The following is a 21,041-nucleotide window of genomic DNA, read 5'->3' on the forward strand; positions in this document are numbered from 1 at the left end:
GTGCACAGAGCGCACCTGACCAGAACCCGAATGAGCAGGTTCTTCCCGGAGGTGGAGGACAAATGTGAGCGGTGCCAGAGGGGCCCGGCCAACCACACCCACATGTTTTGGGCTTGCCCCAAGCTCGCTGGGATCTGGGCAGCCTTCTCCGAGGCAATGTCCAGGGGTGTGGGGTGAGGGTGAAGCCATGCCCAATAGTGACAATCTTCAGGGTTTCGGAGCAGCCAGAGTTGCACATGGGGAAGGAGGCCAACGCCCTCGCTTTCGCTTCCCTAATCGCAAGCCGGAGAATCCTGCTCGGCTGGCGATCGACAGCACCACCCATAGCTGCAGACTGGCTCGCTGACCATTTGGAAGTACGCCACCCGAGGGTCAGAGGAAGGCTTCCTGGATACTTGGGGGCAGTTTGTCGGGCTGCTCCAAAACCTGTTCGAGGCCAGAAACGATGAGTAACCTTATAAGAATTTTTTTTAAAAACACAAATGTAGATGAGATACCTAAAGACTGCGCAACCCGGGGAGGGGGGGGGAAACCATAGACCGATCCAGAGGGCAACGAAATGCACATAGGGTCAGTTAAACGAAGGACAAACTAAACCTCTCTGTATAATAAAGGAAATTAGCGCAGGCGAAAAAAATGTGATGTGTAAAAACGGCTTAGAAATATGGGAAATGCCAATAAAAAGATTTATATAAAAAAAAGAATTTGGTGGTAGGGAGTCCTGCATTAGTAAACTTTGAATGTAAATAAAAGGTTCCCTTTGTAACTATGTACTCCACTGTAAATAAGGAAACGTGATTATGAAAACTATGGTCACAGATACGGGGACAACCGGTGATATATATGTTGTTGATGCGCTTGTTGTTCTTGTTCTGTTCATAAAATTTGTGTGTTATGTAAATTTTGATATTGTGTTAAAATTCCAATAAAAATACTTTAAAAATGACCAATGCTCTCATGCTACAAGCAAACTACTAGAGGGCATTTGGCACCATGGAACTATTCCCTACCGAGACAACACATACAAGGAGGGAAGAATATTGGGGGATGCAGGGATAGTAATAATATTGTATGACCTTTAATCATAAAATGATCGGCTTTGAAAAGACTTGCAAACCATAAAATGCTCCTGTTGTTGACTCTAGAAATAACTAAACAAACTGCCAAACAAAAAAGGCAATCACTTAAATATTATGTTTCAAATTTTGGCGGCATGGTCAGGTCAGAGGGGGTTACTTTTGTTTCTGTCTTTTGAATGTATTTACATCTCATTAAAGAAAAGTAAATGTATAATTTACTAGCCAAAGGCTAAATTATAAGTGACAATTTCAAATTGAGATTCCGAGTATGTTTGGTAGCTAAGGAAATAACTTGCGCATCTTTCATGCCCTCAGTTAATGAGTTGCGTTTAAGTGTATTAGCTGCTGAAATATAGCAGCATGGCAACTAATTTGTATACAAGGATCTGCAAACAGTGTGTAATAAATGGCTGGTACTCTGTTTTGGTAGTATTGCTTGAGGGATAATTGTTGGTCAAGGCACCAAGAGAACTCCTTTGTTCTTCTTCTAAAAGTGTCATACGTGAAGGTGCTCAGTTTACTCAACACCATCACTTTTTTTCCTTTAAGTGTTTCTTCATACACAATCTTTTTCCAATTTTGGAGAATAGTGGGGAGGTGGTGGAAGGATTCCAGGCTGATTTCAACCCATTGAACGAAGTCATGAACATTACTTCAATGGCCAACAAGTCCTAGCATAGGACTTCAACCCTGAACCTCTGGCCCAGGAGGTAGGGATGCCAGCACTGTGCAACAAGACTTCTTGCATCATCATACACTGAATTGCCCGTCTAACCTTTGCCACTCATTTTGTGAAGCCATTCTTTGCAGCAATTTGCTATTCAACTGCCAGATAGATCTGATTACGTTTGTGTCCAATAAGCTTTAACTTTAAGTTGTGATTTGACCAAAACAGCGGCGGCACGGTGGTTAGCACTGCTGCCTCACAGCTCCAGGGGCCCGGGTTCAATTCCAGCCTCGGGTGACTGTGTGGAGTTTGCACTTTCTCCCCCTGTCTGCGTGGGTTTCCTCCCATAGTCCAAAGATGTGCAGGTTAGATGAATTGGCCATGCTAAATTGCCCTTTAGTCTCCAAAAGGTTAGGTGGGGTTACTGGGATGGGGTGGAGCTGTGGACTTAGGTAGGGTGCTCTTTCCAAGGGCCGGTGCAGACTTGATGGGCCAAATGGCCTCCTTCTGCACTGTATATTTTATAATTCTATGACTTGTAACCTAGCTATAGTTTTGATGATTTGGCAAGAATGAGTTCATTCATTCATTAGCGTGATAGTAACCCAGTTTTGTAAATTAACTTCTAATTAGTTTAAGACGATTTGGTGAGCCAAATCAGGCCTCACATTTATTCCAACTTTCCTCACATTCAGATTTTTACTTTGAGGTAAACTCCAGACTGTAAGTCGTTAAAAGGAGAGAATTTAGGACTTGTCTGGTTCTGTGGTATGTATTTTTCAAGATATTAAACACAGCCTTTTAACACAATATTAACAAATAAAACCAAGATTATTTCACATGGTGACAACATTCCACTTCCTCTCTTGCCAAGGATTCGTAGTTGCATTTTAAACTATATAATTAAGTGTATAAATAAAAAAATCTTGGCACAAGACAGAACAAGTTCAAAAGCAGGATGCCATTTTTTGTTCAGCAAATTGAAATTATTATCCAAATTGCAGCAAAGTACAATCATATCTGTTCAGACATTGATCAAAGGCTGTGGTATTGTCCATACGGTTTCAGTAAGATCAATATGTTTTAGTAAAAATTAATGGTTTGATTTCCATTAGGACAGAATTATCTCGAATCCTAATACAGACTCATTATAATAGAACAAAACAGAGCATAACTGTAATAAATTCACAAATGCAGATGAAACAGATGCCTCAGCAGCAGCATACAATATGAAAATTGGGCAGCTTTTAACATACGTCTTGAAATGGCTAAATAAAGAGTTTGCATGCTTTTGTTGATTTTCTCACTTGGAAACAAAACATTTACAGTTATGCGCAATTAAACTATTTTAGTGCTATCACGAGGAAGTTCAGTTTAATGATAGTTGAAATGTTCATCCTATATACATACATACATACTGTGGATGACACTTATATACATACATACTGTGGATGACACTCACTAATATTATATATTTTACCCTTCCCACTTCTCGTGTTTGAGGACCATTATCATCTGTTTAATGCTAGAGTGAACTACTGGCAAATAGAGGTACATCAGTAGGCATGGAAGCAAATTCGTGAATTAAATAGTATCCCAAAATGATTAGTCATAATTGCAGCTATTCCTGTAGCATAATGTTATTGCTATAATATGTTTAGTTACAACACTGTATTGAATAAAGGTCTGCACATTATGTCCTTAGCTTGCAGGTTATTTCCTCCACATTTTATTGGGCCTTAAGGCCAAAGATGGATTGTAGGCAAAACGTCTTAACCGAGACATTTGCAGACACAAGTAAAATAAAGTCGCCATAGTGATGACCATAGGTTGCTTCCCCTTTTGAAATGTTGGGGTGGGGGAGGGGGATTTAACCTGAAAATCACCACACCTCAGGCGAGTGGCAAGGCTGAGAAGGCGGGGCCTTCATGAATAACCTCAGCCATCACAGGAATTGAATCTGTGAGGTTGGCTTTGCTGGGCATCATGAACCAACTGTCCAGCCAACTGAGCTAAACCGGCCCCATATACAGATCCTGGTAATATTTAGCAGCACAGGTCAGTTGCAGGTGCAACTAATCCCAAGATTCTTCAAAACCAAAATTTACAGATTCCAACAGCTCAACGCAATTCTTTCAGAGTTTGACTGTCATAAGGAGTTTTATTCAGGAACGCTGTAGCTTGAATTCTAGAATTCATGTAATAATTTCCGCAGGTCAAATTAGACCATTAACTATGCACAGTACATACAGAACAGCTTGTTCTTTTTTCAAGCTAAAACCATTGCCAGCTTGACAAACATATATTCATTTAATAAATGTAAGTTTAAAATAATATGATTTCACAGGATATGGTTGGACCAGCGTTTGTTTCCCACCCCTAATTATTGCCCCCTTCCTGCATCCATGTGGGGTAGATACACCCACAGTATATTTTGACCCAGCAAAGGATTGGCAATAAGATTCCAAGCCAGGGTGGTGTTTGGCTTAGAGGAAATTTACAAGTGGTGGTGTTCCAATGCATCTGCTGCATTTGTCCATGTAGCTGGTAGAGGTGCTGTCCAAGAGACCTGGCTGAGTTGCAGCAGTACATCTTGTGTATGGCATACACTGCTGCCACTCGTGTCAGTAATGGAGTGAGTGAATGTTTAAGATGGTGGATTGGGTGTCAATTATCGGCTGCCTTATTCTGAATTGATGTTCAAGTTGCACGCATCCAGGCAAGTTGAGTGTTCCATCACACTCCTGACTTGGGCTTTGTAGATGGTAGACAGGCTTTGGGGAGTCAGGAGGCGGGTTAATTACCGCAGAATTCTCAGCCTCTGACCTATAACCAGTGTTTATACAGTTGTTGCAGTTCTGTTTCTGGTCAGATAACCTCATGGACGTTGATAGTGGGGATTCAGCGATAGTAATGCCATTGAGTGGAGATAGTGAGCACTCAACACTTGTGTGGTGCAAAGATTAATTGCCATTTATCAGCCCCAGTCCAAATATTGTCCAGGTCTTACTGCACATGGTCACAAAATGCTTCAGTAACCAAGGAGTCACAGATGACATTGAACGATGTAAAATCATCAGCAATCACCCCCATTTCTGACCAAATGATGGGGCATGGTCATTGATGGAAGCAGCTGCAGATGGTTGGGCATAACCAATTACCCTGAGGAATTCCTGGAGCGATGTCCTGGGACTAAGACCAATAACCTTAACCACCTTCCTTTGTGCTAGGTGTGACTCCAAACAGTGAAGAGATTTTCTCCTAATTTCCACTGACTTTGGTTTTTCTTAGGCTCCTTGCTGCCACAAATGCTGCCTCGATGTCAGTGACAGTCACTCTCACCTCATCTCTTGAGCTCAAATTTTTCCCAGTACTACATGGCAAGAGGTTTCTCAGGGAAGCCAGACAAACATTATAAGATTCCAATGAGCATTGAAGAAGAGCATAACATAATATTCTGGAACTTTAAAAAAAATAAATTCAGAGTAGCCAATTACTTTTCTTTTCCAATTTGAAATGAAATGAAAATGAAATGAAAATCGCTTATTGTCACGAGTAGGCTTCAATGAAGTTACTGTGAAAAGCCCCTAGTCGCCACATTCCGGCACCTGTTCGGGGAGGCTGGTACGGGAATTGAACCGTGCTGCTGGCCTGCCTTGGTCTGCTTTAAAAGCCAGCGATTTGCATGGCCAATCCACCTAACCAGCACATCTTTTGGGTTGTTGGGGTGAAACCCACACAGACACGGGGAGAATGTGCAAACTCCACACGGACAGTGACCCAGGGCCGATATTCTGAATAATGACTCCTAAAAGGAAGACCCAACAAACGTACCACGACACAATTCAAAATTCAAGATAAATGAGATGGAAAACAAGGTGAACGAACGTTTTTAAAAATCCTCAGCATTAAATATAATTTATCCCAGAGTGAGAGACTAGCAAAGAGATTTGTGAGGCATTGACATTCATTATGAGAGTTATTGGACACAAGGAAGAGGTCGGGTGGTCTGACAGTAAATTCTGACAGGTTATTTGAAAGGGCAACAAAACAGTCAAAGGCAACTACAGACATTGTTTTCCAAAGAGTTGCAGTAAGGACAATGTCAGGAATAAACTTGACTTGTCTCGGATCGTGTTTTCGGGATCCTGAAGGGGGAGGGGGAGCAGCCCCAAGTCGTGGTCCATATAGGCACCAAAGACATAGGTAGGAAAAGAGATGGGAATGTAAGGCAGATATTCAGGAAGCTAGGGTGGAATCTTAGAGCTAGAACAAACAGAGTTATTATCTTTCGGTTGTTATCTAAGGAAATAAGGGAGAGTATCAAATTGAAGGAAAAAACATACAAAGTAGCAAAGATCAGTGGGAGACTAGAGGACTGGGAAATCTTTAGGGGGCAACAGAAAGCTACTAAAAAAGCTATAAAGAAGAGTAAGATAGATTATGAGAGTAAACTTGCTCAGAATATAAAAACAGATAGTAAAAGTTTCTACAAATACATAAAACAAAAAAAGAGTGGCTAAGGTAAATATTGGTCCTTTAGAGGATGAGAAGGGAGATTTAATAATGGGAGATGAGGAAACGGCTGAGGAACTGAACAGGTTTTTTGGGTCGGTCTTCACAGTGGAAGACACAAATAACACGCCAGTGACTGATGGAAATGAGGCTATGACAGGTGAGGACCTTGAGAGGATTGATATCACCAAGGAGGTAGTGATGGGCAAGCTAATGGGGCTAAAGGTAGACAAGTCTCCTGGCCCTGATGGAATGCATCCCAGAGTGCTAAAAGAGATGGCTAGAGAAATTGCAAATGCACTAGTGATAATTTACCAAAATTCACTAGACTCTGGGGTGGTCCCGGTGGATTGGAAATTAGCAAACGTGACACCACTGTTTAAAAAAGGAGGTAGGCAGAAAGTGGGTAATTATAGGCCAGTGAGCTTAAATTCGGTAGTAGGGAAGATGCTGGAATCTATCATCAAGGAAGAAATAGCGAGGCATCTGGATGGAAATTGTCCCATTGGACAGACGCAGCATGGGTTCATAAAGGGCAGGTCGTGCCTAACTAATTTAGTGGAATTTTTTGAGGACATTACCAGTGTGGTAGATAACGGGGAGCCAATGGATGTGGTATATCTGGATTTCCAGAAAGCCTTTGACAAGGTGCCACACAAAAGGTTGTTGCATAAGATAAAGATGCACGGCATTAAGGGGAAAGTAGGAGCATGGATAGAGGATTGGTTAATTAACAGAAAGCAAAGAGTGGGGATTAATGGGTGTTTCTCTGGTTGGCAATCAGTAGCTAGTGGCGTCCCTCAGGGATCAGTGTTGGGCCCACAACTGTTCACAATTTACATTGATGATTTGGAGTTGGGGACCAAGGGCAATGTGTCCAAGTTTGCAGACGACACTAAGATAAGTGGTAAAGCAAAAAGTGCAGAGGATACTGGAAGTCTGCAGAGGGATTTGGATAGGCTAAGTGAATGGGCTAGGGTCTGGCAGATGGAATACAATGTTGACAAATGTGAGGTTATCCATTTTGGTAAGAATAACGGCAAAAGGGATTATTATTTAAATGATAAAATACTAAAACATGCTGCTGTGCAGAGAAACCTGGGTGTGCTAGTGCACGAGTCGCAGAATGTTGGTTCAGGTGCAACAGATGATTAAGACGACAAATGGAATTTTGTCCTTCATTGCTAGAGGGATGGAGTTTAAGACTAGGGAGGTTATGCTGCAATTGTATAAGGTGTTAGTGAGGCCACACCTGGAGTATTGTGTTCAGTTTTGGTCTCCTTACTTGAGAAATGACGTACTGGACTGGAGGGTGTGCAGAGGAGATTCACTAGGTTAATCCCAGAGCTGAAGGGGTTGGATTACGAGGAGAGGTTGAGTAGACTGGGACTGTACTCGTTGGAATTTAGAAGGATGAGGGGGGATCTTATAGAAACATATAAGATTATGAAGGGAATAGATAGGATAGATGCGGGCAGGTTGTTTCCACTGGCGGGTGAAAGCAGAACTAGGGGGCATAGCCTCAAAATAAGGGGAAGTAGATTTAGGACTGAGTTTAGGAGGAACTTCTTCACCCAAAGGGTTGTGAATCTATGGAATTCCTTGCCCAGTGAAGCAGTAGAGGCTCCTTCATTAAATGTTTTTAAGATAAAGATAGATAGTTTTTTGAAGAATAAAGGGATTAAGGGTTATGGTGTTCGGGCCGGAAAGTGGAGCTGAGTCCACAAAAGATCAGCCATGATCTCATTGAATGGCAGAGCAGGCTCGAGGGGCCAGATGGCCTACTCCTGCTCCTAGTTCTTATGTTCTTATCCGTGCCACGTGCTAGCGAGACAAGCAATAGGGAGAGAGAACAGTTGAACATGTGGCTACAGGGATGGTGCAGGAGGGAGGGATTCAGATACCTGGATAATTGGGGCTCATTCTGGGGTAAGTGGGACCTCTACAAACGGGATGCTCTACACCTGAACCAGAGGGGTACCAATATCCTGGGGGGGGAATTTGCTAATGCTCTTCAGGAGGGTTTAAATTAATTCAGCAGGGGGATGGGAACCTGAATTGTAGCTCCAGTGTACAGGAGGTTGAGAGTAGTGAGGTCATGAGAAAGGTTTCAAGGTCGCAGGAGTGTACCGGCAGGCAGGAAGGTGGTTTGAAGTGTGTCTACTTCAACGCCAGGAGCTTCCAGAATAAGGTGCGTGAACCTGCAGCATGGGTTGGTACCTGGGACTTCGATGTTGTAGCCATTTTGGAGACATGGATAGAGCAGGACAGGAATGGCTGTTGCAGGTTCCGGGGTTTAGATGTTTCAGTAAGCTCGGACGGTGGTAAAAGGGGGGGTGGAGTGGCATTGTTAGTCAAGGACAGTATTACGGTGGCAGAAAGGACGTTTGATGAGGAATCGTCTGCTGAGGTAGTTTGGGCTGAGGTTAGAAACAGGAAAGGAGAGATCACCCTGTTGGGGCTTTTCTATAGGCCTCCGAAAAGTTCCAGAGATGTAGAGGAAAGGATTGCAAAGATGATTCTGGATAGGAGCGGAAGTACCAGGGTAGTTGTTATGGGGACTTGAACTTTCCAAGTATTGACTGGAAACGCTATAGCTCGAGTACTTTAGATGGGTCAGTTTTTGTCCAATGTGTGCAGGAGGGTTTCCTGACACAGTATATAGATAGGCCAACAAGCGGCGAGGCCACGTTGGATTTGGTACTGGGTAATGAACCAGGCCAGATGTTAGACTTGGAGGTAGGTGAGCACTTTGGTGATAGTGACCATAATTCGGTTACGTTTATTTTAGCGATGGAAAGGGATAGGTATATACCGCAGGGCAAGAGTTACAGCTGGGGGAAAGGCAATTATGATGCGATTGGGCAAGACTTAGGATGGGGAAGGAAACTGCAGGGGATGGGCACAATTGAAATGTGGAGCTTGTTCAAGGAACAGCTACTGCGTGTCCTTGATAAGTATGTACCCGTCAGGCAGGGAGGAAGTGGTCAAGCGAGGGAACCGTGGTCTACTAAAGTAGTTGAATCACTTGTCAAGAGGAAGAAGGAGGCTTATGTAAAGATGAGACGTGAAGGTTCAGTTAGGGCGCTTGAGAGTTACAAGGTAGCCAGGAAGGACCTAAAGAGAGAGCTAAGAAGAGCCAGGAGGGGACATGAGAAGTCCTTGGCATGTAGGATCAAGGAAAACCCTAAAGCTTTCTATAGATATGTCAGGAATAAAAGAACAACTAGGGTAAGAGTAGGGCCAGTCAAGGACAGTAGTGGGAACTTGTCCTTGGAGTCCAAGGAAATAGGAGAGGCGCTAAATGAATATTTTATCATCAGTATTCACACAGGAAAAAGACAATGTTGTCGTGGAGAATACGGAGATACAGGCTACTAGACTAGACGGGATTGAGGTTCATAAGGAGGAGGTGTAAGCAATTCTGGAAAGTGTGAAAATAGATAAGTCCACTGGGCCGGATGGGATTTATCCTAGGATTCTCTGGAAGGCTAGGGAGGAGATTGCAGAGCCTTTGGCTTTGATCTTTATGTCGTCATTGTCTACAGGAATAGTGCCAGAAGACTGGAGGATAGCAAATGTTGTCCCCTTGTTCAAGAAGGGGAATAGAGACAACCCCAGTAACTATAGACCAGTGAGCCTTACTTCTGTTGTGGGCAAAGTCTTGGAAAGGATTATAAGAGATAGGATTTAGAATCATCTCGAAAGGAATAATTTGATTAGGGATAGTCAACACGGTTGTGTGAAGGGGAGGTCGTGCCTCACAAACCTTATTGAGTTCTTTGAGGAGGTGACCATACAGGTGGATGAGAGTAAAGCAGTTGATGTGGTGTATATGGATTTCAGTAAAGCATTTGATAAGGTTCCCCATGTTAGACTATTGCAGAAAATACTGAGGCATGGGATTGAGGGTGATTTAGCGGTTTGGATCAGAAATTGGCTAGCTGTAAGAAGATAGAGGGTGATGGATGATGGGAAAGGTTCAGCCTGGAGTTCAATTACTAGTGGTGTACCACAAGGATCTGTTTTGGGGCTACTGCGGTTTGTCATTTTTATAAATAACCTGGAGGAGGGCGTAGAAGGATGGGTGAGTAAATTTGCAGATGACACTAAAGTCGGTAGAGCTGTGGACAGTGCGGAAGGATGTTGCAGGTTACAGAGGGACATAGATCAGCTGCAGCGCTGGGCTGAGAGGTGGCAAATGGGGTTTAATGCAGAAAAGTGGGAGGTGATTCATTTTGGAAGGAGTAACAGGAATACAGAGTACTAGGCTAATGGTAAGATTCTTGGTAGTGTGGATGAGCAGAGAGATCTCGGTGTCCATGTACATAGATCCCTGAAGGTTGCCGCCCAGGTTGATGGGGTTGTTAAGAAGGCATACGGTATGTTAGCTTTTATTGGTAGAGGGACTGAGTTTTGGAGCCATGAGGTCATGTTGCAGCTGTACAAAACTCTGCTGCGGCCGCATTTGGAGTATTGCGTGCAGTTCTGGTCGCCGCATTATAGGAAGGACGTGGAAGCATTGGAAAGGGTGCAGAGGAGATTTACCAGGATGTTTCCTGGTATGGAGGGAAGATCTTATGAGGAAAGACTGAGGGACTTGAGGCTGTTTTTGTTAGAGAAGAAGGTTAAGAGGTGAATTAATAGAGGCATACAAGATGATCAGAGGATTGGATAGGGTGGACAGTGAGAGCCTTTTTCCTCGGATGGTGATGGCTAGCACAAGGGGACATAGCTTTAAATTGAGGGGAGATAGATACAGGACAGATGTCAGAGGTAGGTTCTTTACTCAGAGGGTAGTACAGGCGTGGAATGCCCTGCCTGCAACAGTAGTGGACTCGCCAACATTAAGGGCATTAAATGGTCATTAGATAAACATATGGATGATAATGGAATACTGTAGATGGGCTTTAGATTGGTTTCACAGATCGGCGCAACATCGAGGGCCGAAGGGCCTGTACTGCGCTGTAATGTTCTATGTTCTAAAGTAACAATTAACAGAGGCAATATTCATCATAATAGTGGTTAGTATCCCCACCTGACTCGCAGGAGACTGGGGTTCAATTCCCCAATGGAGAGCTTTGGAGTTGTCCAAAAAGCTCCACCAGCAGGTTAGGTGTGTTTTGGGGCACCACAGTGGTCAACATTGCTGCATCTCTGCGCCAGGGACCCGGGTTCAATTCCGGTCTTGAGTGGCAATGTGGAGTTTGCATGTTCTCCCAGTGTGCTCACGCCTCCTCCAGGTGCTCCAGTTTCCTCCCACAGTCCAAAGATGTGCAGGTTAGGTGGGGTTACGGGGATAGGGTGCTCTTCCAGGGGGTTGGTGCAGACCTGATGGGCCAAATGGCCTCCTTCTGCACTATAGGAATTCTATGAAACTTGTGATCAACTTCCTTAATTTCTTTAAAGAAATGACAACCCAGGTTGACTAGATCACGAAGGAAAATAAATGAGTGGGCTGATCAACAGCAGATGGAATTTAATGCAGATAAGTGAAAGGTTTTGTTCATAGAAAGGGAAAATGGGTAGCATACTTTTCTGGTGCTGAAATAACTATGGGTGAAATTAAAATAGATCTAGGAATCTTAAATATCTGAACACTCAACATCCAGCCAATGCAAAAGGCAATCAACAATGTCAACAGAATGTTGAAAACATACAAGCAATATAGTTGACCACAAGTCGGAGGAAGACATGGTCAAATCATATGCTGCTCTGGTCAAGAATCGAGGGAGACATTCAAGCACTAAATGCAGAAAAGTGCAGAGAAGAGCTATGAGACTAGCTCTTAGTGTCATCATTTTGAGCTGCAAGGAAAGGCCAGAGATATTTTTTTTCCACCTGGAAAGAAGGCACCCGAGAGGTGATCTTATAGACAGTTTATTTTAAAAGTATTCAGGATTAACATTTTTCTTACCATTTACTATGGGAGCAGACCACAGGTTCAAACTTGTCTGGAATGGACTGTTGAGTAGAATGGTAGACAGATGAAACCTCTGGAACCACATAGGAAGCAACCAGATGCAACAAAAAGGGAAATATAGGTTTCTTCAGAATGGACAAACTAAGATATGACAGTTCTCCTCACTTCTAAGCAGCTTGTGATGCATTGCATTATTGCAAGACTGGAATACACAATCTAGGCTGACATTTCAATACATCACAGTGAGAACGGATTGTTGCAGGTGCTATCCTTTGGATGAAAACCTAAACTGAGGCACCATCTGATTACTGCACTGAACTGGTTCAGGTGGATGATAAAGATCCCATGGCACTATTAGAAGAAAACTGTGTCCTTCCAGTGTCCTATCCAACAATCAACCACCGAAAAACAGATAAAGTGGTCACTCATCTCACTGCTGTATGTGAGAACTTGTTCTGTGCAAGATATCTGCTGTACTCTCCCATACAAGAGTCACCACATAAAAAAGTTTGAATCTTTGAAAGACTTCATAAGAAAGTCAATGTAAAGACTTTCATTTTCTTCTAATTCACCAGAAATTGTAAAATACTCCAACATGTCAACATGATATTAATCAACAAAAGTACAAAACCAAAATTTACCTCCTTGCTTTATGTAACCTTGGACAAAAAAGGATGTGCAAATGTATGAACATAATTCAAAAATCATGCTTTGCATTTAAAATTTCAGGCTGCTCTGGAATTTTCTGCCCCTCTTTGAACCCCATTACGGTTTATAAACTTTCATATTTCCAGAAGGAACATATGTGACCAATTTTCAAAGAATTACATCAGAACTCTACTTCATGGAACTAAAGGAGATTAATAATCTAAAATACACAAGTTAAACTTACACAATTTAAACTGGAAAACCAAGTGCTGGTTCATATAATCAAGATGACTATAGCTTATATATCAAACTGAGTCAGCAGGTATCCTTGATTCAAGTAAGTCTCAAAGTCAAACAGGAAAAAACAAAATCTCATTATCAAATCCTAAATATATTCTAAAGATGAAATTTAAGTTTTGGTAATACAAACTTGTTTTCTTCAAACTGTCACCCCAAACGTTTTAATAGCTAAAATTAAATGCAGCCTCAGGTCACTCATTTTACTTGTTGGGTGAAACGTCACAGATTGGAATGTACTTTCGGATTGCAGTTTGAAAGTCGCCAGCATTTTAGGGTTAATAAGCAATTGTAATGGAGGGATATTTTTATGTACTGCAGTACCATTTTTCACAAATTACTGGTGAATCCCCTGTGGTGTTGGTCATCATCATAAATTGAATGATAAACTGTTTTAAGATGGACTCTAATACACAATGTAATGCACAATGATTCATTCTGTTGAAAAATCGAAGCGGTCTTTCTTTAATGTCACAAAATGCAGTAGTAAACATAGCTTCAGGCCAACAAGTGGTTGATTGTTGTTGAATTAACACAGATTGTAAAATCCCTATAAAGTTTCAGGCTTCGTGATACAGGCAGGTAATCTATGATCTACAGTACTGTTGCATTTATCTGCCAATCTAAAAAGGTTCTGAGATGGAAGTTTACCTGGCACCCAGTGAAGGAACTTTTACAGATAACTATGTAAATTTCCAGTTTTAGATCAGACATTTCTTTTAGCCCTTTTATAGACAATTGACTGTTTTATTTGGACAGTGACAGATGTGATTTTGAGCAGTGGTGACACTCACACAATGCACATTTTCCAAAGACAGTAATATTATACCTTGTTATACTGCACAATCATTATTTTGCTACTAAAATGCAAGCACAAGTCCCTTTAAAGGTACCACATGTATTATGCTCTACATTCTGAATACTTGGGTAAATTACAGGTCTGGGTTTTTTTCTTCAGGGTTGAAATATCTAATTATCATTAAACAGAAGCTTAAAGATAACAGAATGACTGGTCAGGGAGCTATGGAGATTGGAATACACTTGTCAATTTAGGCTTTTAAGTATGGCATGTTGCTTTTATTGAGATATCTATAAATTTTAATATCATTTTGTGGTATACAATTAACACTTTCAGAAGTTTCATAAAATCAAGTAAAAAAAAAACATAATTTGCTCTGTTCCATAGCATCTTCTGCATATATAATGTCAGCACATGCTCTGTGCATTATTCATGACAGGATGAAGCTAGGCTAATTGTGTTGAATGCATAAATCCAAGAGTAACCAGAAGGGCAGCACCAAGGCAGTCAGCAAGTGCATGGTAGGCAGAAAATAGACAATGAGAGGTCAAGAGAACCAATGGTGTAGCTGGAACTTGAAGGCCCAATCATTGAGATAGTTACTGGCACCAGTGTTTTATGGAATTAACTGGGGACTTCATGGACTTCCTATTTTCTCTTGGCCGATGATGGAGCCTGAAGTCAGGACATGTCATAGCACATGTACATTATTTTTCTTTTCTTAATCAAATACTACAGAAGGTGAAGCACAAGGAGTAGCCTACAGACAAACAAACATTAAAACAGAGGATGAATTGAGATTTACAGGAATTCTATTTAAAATAGATCCAAAATTCATGTGTGATAGAATTAACAGAAATTAAAATGTAATCTGCTCATGTTGGCTAAATTCCAATTGATTTTATGTCACAAATAGGGTTTAATTTGGGAAAACTAAGTGGCATACACCCTTTGTACTTCTAGAACTGGTTTCGAATCCAGCCGATACTGGGGCATGAACATCTTTTTGAATTGTCTTTATTAGGAAGTTTGGAAAGTCTGAATCCAATTCTGGATGACTATTGCACAGGGTGAACCTAAATAAACTGACGCTAACCAACTTTTAATTGAGCATGTCTTTCAGGAAGTATTAAGAATAATGGTTTGGAAATGAAAATACCACAGTAATACAATGAGGTTTTTGAATTAAGGCACAGAAGTTGAAGTACAATGGAGCGAGCTTGCATCCAGCCATGCTGCACCAAACCTGACAGCACCAAATACCAGCACACTGCATGAAATGGGAAGATGTTCAATTTCCGGTGGCACAGTGGTTAGCACTGTTGCCTCACAGAGCAGGGACCCAGGTTCAATTCTGGCCTTGGGTCACTGTCTGTGTACAGTTTGTATGTTCTCCTAGTGTCTGCGCCCGTTTCCTCCGGTCCTCTTCCAGAGTGTAAAGATGTGCGGGTTAGGTGGATTGGCCATGATAAATTGCCCCTTAGTGTGCAGGGATGCAAAGGTTAGGTTATGGGGATAGGGTGGGGTAGATGGGGGAGTGGCCGTATAGTGCACAAAGGGTCGGTGTATACTCGATGGGCCGAATGGTCTCCTGCACTGTAGGGATTCTATGATTTTTTTTTTAAAAAGAGAAATAAAGTGTAGTCATCCATTTACTGTAAAATACCATGCAATTAATGAAATAATGTGATCAGATTGCTTTTGGTAGACTAAAATAATCTGATATTGTATTATATTAATTTTTTGAAATCTTGCCAAAACTGCACATTCAAACACATGATGACATATGAATCGCCTTCACTCAGCTGAAGAGAGAGTTTTGATGCGCTAAACTTTCAATAGAATCAATACTCGAGCAGGAAAGAAACATATCAATTTCCCTGCAGCATAATTACTTCGTGCAACCAGGCAAACTATTTAGAATATGGGAAGTAGCAATACATAAAAATTGAGATGACATCACTAAACAGGTAAAACTTCAGCAGTTTATCCATGTCACCTCAAACCGAATGTTCTGTTCTTGCAATATGAAAATCGCTTATTGTCATATATTCCAACCAGCAGCACTCTCCAACCAGAGTACAGTATCTAATGCTTGGATAACTGCACAGGATAAATATTTCCTCTCGTACATGAAGAAAAGCTACACGATTGAAAAAGTGGACCGTAGTCTTTACTTCCTTTGTCCGTCAACTTAAAAAAACACAAATAAGTTTGGCAGCAATAAATTCAAAATATATTGAAGTAATTGTCAATAATTTTACTTCAACATAAAATTAAGATTTGTTGGTTGCAATGGAGTACTTAGAATCATACTGGCCATTTCCAAATAAAATCATAGCCAATCAAAACAGTGCACATTAAGATGATTTGACCTATTAAACTGTAACAAAATACTGCAATGAAATCAGATGGTGGGTCTATTTATCAAACTGGCATCTTGATCATCCACAAATCTCTAAAAAGTGCTCATCAGATATCACAATGTTATTTAGGCTGAGTTACTGAATCACTATAAGTGATGTATTCAGAAGTTGCTTGAGAAATATGATAACGAAGAGAGTACTGAATAACTGCACAGCAAATCGGATTGTCAAAAGAAATCCATCAATATATTGACCAATACATCAGCTATACACAGGAGGAAGAGGGTTACTGCCACCAGGCAGAGTTGAATATCGAGTCGAAAGAGGATTTGAACAGAAGAAATGGCAAATTTAATATCACATTAGTTTATTGCAGGGTATATCAAACACTTTGTAACTGATAATATATTATGGCTCTATGGGGTGACCAAGAAATTCCACAATGAACTATCATTACATTCCTATTGATAAAGAACAATGTATGAATATATTTAATCTGGTGTCATAGCAAGAAATTATAGTGAGCACTGGAGGTGATGCATGTCAAGCAGAAAACTGTTCAGGGCAATCAGTGTTTCCAGCAATAACGTTGGTCTGGAGAGGAAAGGGAGTGGGTAGAAAGATTATCATTGAACTTGACGTTGCCATATTTAATGAGTCATGCAAGTAATAGCAGTCCGTGCACAAGGCCACTGAAGGGTCTTCTCAAAATTTACAATTACAAAATTTGTAATTCCGCAGTTTTAGCCTCGCTTATTTCGCGTGAACGACACGCGAAGTACGTAACTCATCGGTCCGTGAGAGGTATAGGTAAACAGTTTCAACATTAAGTGGGTTGTTCCTCCGCAACAGTACATTTTAGTAGAGCAATTAATAAAGCTCCATGCTTTTGTACGGATTGCTGACCCGAAGCCGCCCAAAACCTAATCCAGGTTATGAACCTTTTGATCCAAAGCATCAAAATCATATCAAGACCATGTTTCAATAATGTATTCAATACCTAGATTTCCGAGATCTAACAATCCCCAGAACCGTGGATGAGTTTGGTGCATCAAATTGCACATGCAAGTTGTATTATAAGCCTTCAAGTGTTCATGAGGTTGGCCGATCTTCATTATTGGGGAAGAGGGTTGGGATGCGAAAAAACAGGGATGTCTTTACCGCCCCTCTGTGTACGCCATTGGAAATGGAGGAGAGCGTACTGTACAATCAACAGGATAATTAACTCTGCATTCTCTAAATGTCATCTCAAACTCGTTCTTACAATTGCAAATCCATGCATTTTGATTGCCTACACCGTACCTCATTCCACCCCAGCCAATCTATCTGGACAGCGAAGATTAATATTGAATGCAGCTGCAAGCACCGCATTCGGCTGCAGCATTGCGATTCATAATAAAGCATCGCGTTAACCACCACTCCCACCCCCACCTCATTACCAATTCACTATGACAAAATGCGCAACTTTCCACGCTTTACACTGCCACTTACCTTTAATATTGCTGTTAACTATCTAAACGGAAAATCAAGACTAATTTACAAAAGAAATCTCCATCAGATCTGCAAGAGCTTTTTTTTTTAAAAAGAAAAATACCGAACATTAAAAAAAAGATTACGTCAAAAAAAACTAAACAATTCACATTCTCCATCGAAATTGCATTTATCTGACAACAAACTGAGAATTAAAACCATAATGCTTAGATTTTCGCGCATTCAACAGCTCTTGTTCTGGTTGCAGCCTGAGATCCGCACGGCCACGCCTATTTGCATCTGTACCGTTAGATTAACGTTGAAAAAATAAATAAAACGACTGATTTTCACAGGACTCAGACTTGAACAAAATGCCATCTACAAACCCCAAACCAAAGAAAGGGTTGTAAACAAATCTTCGAGCCCAGACCGGGGTTGCTTACACGTTAAGCAAATCCATCTACCCGGTTAACAGCATCAGAGCCACTGAGAATCGTCGGATACCGCGGATATTCCCAACCTCGGGCTTCTCGCCACACTTCACCTTCAGATTCATATATTTCAAATGAATCAGAAACGATGTGTTTGCTCCATGCAATCGGAATTATCTGCATAATTAAATATTGAATGGAAGGCGCTTGGTGCGACCTAGGTTCTCCCCGTTCATCGTCCTTGCCCGGTGAAGAATACGTACCTTTACCCGGAGGGAAGCGAGTAATGTGGAGCTGCGAGAGGTGAGGCTGGGAGAATCCGCACCGTGGAGCAAAAGCAGAGGCACTGATTGAGTGGACGCTGACACAGGAGGGAAGCGGGCGGGGGGAGGGGAAGAGGGCCGGGAGGCGGGGACAACAGCCAGCGTCACCTCACTCCATCCCATCCAACAACGGTACGTACGCCCGCCCGCCCCCAACCTCGGACAAGACTACAAGCGGGGCTGGGCAGAGGATGCAGCGCTTGAAGCCTCGCGGCGATCCGGAGTGATGGCGCCCGGCCGGCACTGCGGCGGAGGGATAAACAAACGGCCGCGGCTCCCGGGTGAAGCGGCCGCGGCTCGAGCGCTTCGCCCGCAGGCCGCAGCCCACTCGCTTACCTCGTTTGGGGCAGGCTCACTGCAACATAACATTTCAGTCAGTATCGCATGCAGGAATCGAAACCCGGTTGAATCCTCCGGAGGAGACGAATAGTGGAAACCTTACAAGAAAAACATCATTAACATGAGCGACTAATAAAGCATCTGACATCCTGGGCGTTATCAAAAGGGGCGTTGAGTAAAAGGAAAGGCAGCTTTTACCTGCATGAAACACTGGTCCAGCCTCAACTGGAGTATTCCTACCAGGTCTGGGCATCACAATTCAGTAACGATGTGAAGGTATTGGGAGGGAGTGCAGAAAGATTAACGGGAAATGGGTTGTAGGAATGAGGAACTTCAGTTACTTAGGAAGATGAGAGAAGTTAGGACTGTTCTCCTTAAATAAGGGAAGCTTGGGAGGAGGTTTGATAAAGGTATTCAAAATCATGAGGTGTGTACAGAGTAGTTAGGAAAAAAACTGGCCTGATTGAAATTGTATTGGAGGTGGTTTGGAGGTTTACCAGACTGATACCTGGAATGAACAGGTTGTCTTCAAGGGAAAGGTTGGTGAGGGGTGACTTAACTGAAGTATATGCGATCCTGAAAAGTCTTGATAAGGTGGATGCGAATAGGGTATTTCGTCTTCTGGGTCAGTCCAGAACTAGGGGGCACTTTTAAAATTAGCGATCCCATATTCGGGGTGTCGGACCAGCCAGGGTTGGAAATGGGTGCGGAGGCAGATGTTGTAGCCTTCGCCTCGTTGATCGCCCAAAGGCGGATCCTGATGGGTTGGAGAGCAACCTCTCCACCCTGTGTCCTGGCGTACCTGTGGGAATTCTTGACTCTTGAGAAGGTTAAGTTTGAACTGAGGGGAAAGATAGAAGGGTTCTACAATTCATGGGCATTATTCATTATGCACTTTCAAGAACTGGATAACATCGAACATTAGTTGGGAGGGGGGGGGGGGGTGATGGGTGTTAATGGTGGCTATGGGTGATTCCTTTTTGTCATTTGTTTATGTGAACATGTGGGCGAATGGGATTTGGTGGGAGGATGCGATCATTGTTATTGATATGGGGATTGACATATTAGTTACTGATTATTGTTTATTGTTGGTGGGGGTGTAAATTTGGGAGAAAATGTGAAAAAGGAGGAGAATAAAGAAATATTTAAAATTAGGGATCCTTTTAGGACAGAGATGATTTTTTTCTCTCGATTTTGGGACTCTCTGCCTCAGAAGGTGGGGTCATTGAATATTTTTAAGGTGATGATAGATAGACTTGTTGGACGAGGGAAACCAAGGTTATCGGGGATAAATGGGAATGTGGAATTCAAAACTTCAGCCATGATCGTATTGAATAGTGGAGCAGGCTAGAGGGGCCATATGGCCTACTTCTCCTATTTCATGTGAAAGATTTGAGAACCAAAGGGCAGAGATTTAAAGTAATCGGCAAAAGAAATAATAATACCACAAGGATCTGGAATGTACTGCCTGAGAGTGGTGGACTCAGGACAAATTGAGGCTTTCAAAATGTAATTGTACCATCTGAAAATGTTGCAGGGCTGCAGGGAAATGGCAGGGAATGACACAAGGTGAATTGTTCTTTCAGAGGTTTCATACCGACATGATGAGTTGAATGGCCTCCTGTGCTGCAGCTATAATAATCATGAATATGATTATTTCAAAAATACAGTGGTGGTCCTTGTCCATTGTAAGGAGCAATTCCTTACTCAATATTTGAGAGACCCTATTTAGGAATGGGCAACCATGTTGTCCTTGCCAGCAATGCCCACATCCCATATAGAATAAAATAATTTAGAGCATTTTGAGTTTATATTGGCCAACAAATTCACCGTTGTTCTGAAGCCCAAGTGAGAAGTGCTGCAGTTATTTGCAAGCAAAGTTATATTTTTGTGGGGGGTTTCCTCACACTTGATCCTACACAGTGGTTAAGAATCATAAATTGAACTTCCGGTGGTGGCTATGAGGGAGTAAGTCGCACATTTGGTGGCTCTGGCTGGACTTTTGGACCTTTTTCCCCGGCTTTTTCGTGGTTTTGAGTTTTGGCTTTGAAGGCGCAGACGATTAGGCTCTGGATCCACACAGTGGTGCATGGAACGGAGAACCCCAAGGGACCGAAAAGGAAGAAATAAAAGGATAAGCAAGGGCTGGGTGGAGGTGGCAGCTGAAGACAACATGGCTGATGT

The 21,041-nt window shown here is 42.1% G+C and overlaps 1 protein-coding gene across 3 annotated transcripts in view; it reads right to left on the minus strand.

Annotated features, from left to right (window-relative positions):
- sptbn1 (spectrin, beta, non-erythrocytic 1) overlaps positions 1-18,637 on the minus strand; it is a 369,807-nt gene extending 351,170 nt beyond the window's left edge. Inside the window, exons 1-2 of one of the 3 annotated variants that reach the window (XM_072507861.1) lie at positions 18,459-18,632; positions 12,179-12,257 (exon numbers count right to left, since the gene is read on the minus strand). The gene's annotated coding sequence lies outside the window, so the exon portion shown is untranslated. Of the gene's footprint in view, positions 1-12,178; positions 12,258-18,458 lie in introns of all 3 variants that reach the window. The other 2 variants (XM_072507860.1, XM_072507863.1) reach the window with 2 other exon arrangements.
- Between the last annotated feature and the right edge of the window lie 2,404 nt (positions 18,638-21,041).

Source organism: Scyliorhinus torazame, chromosome 1 (assembly GCF_047496885.1).
Source record: "Scyliorhinus torazame isolate Kashiwa2021f chromosome 1, sScyTor2.1, whole genome shotgun sequence".
NCBI classification, from domain to species: Eukaryota; Metazoa; Chordata; class Chondrichthyes; order Carcharhiniformes; family Scyliorhinidae; genus Scyliorhinus; species Scyliorhinus torazame.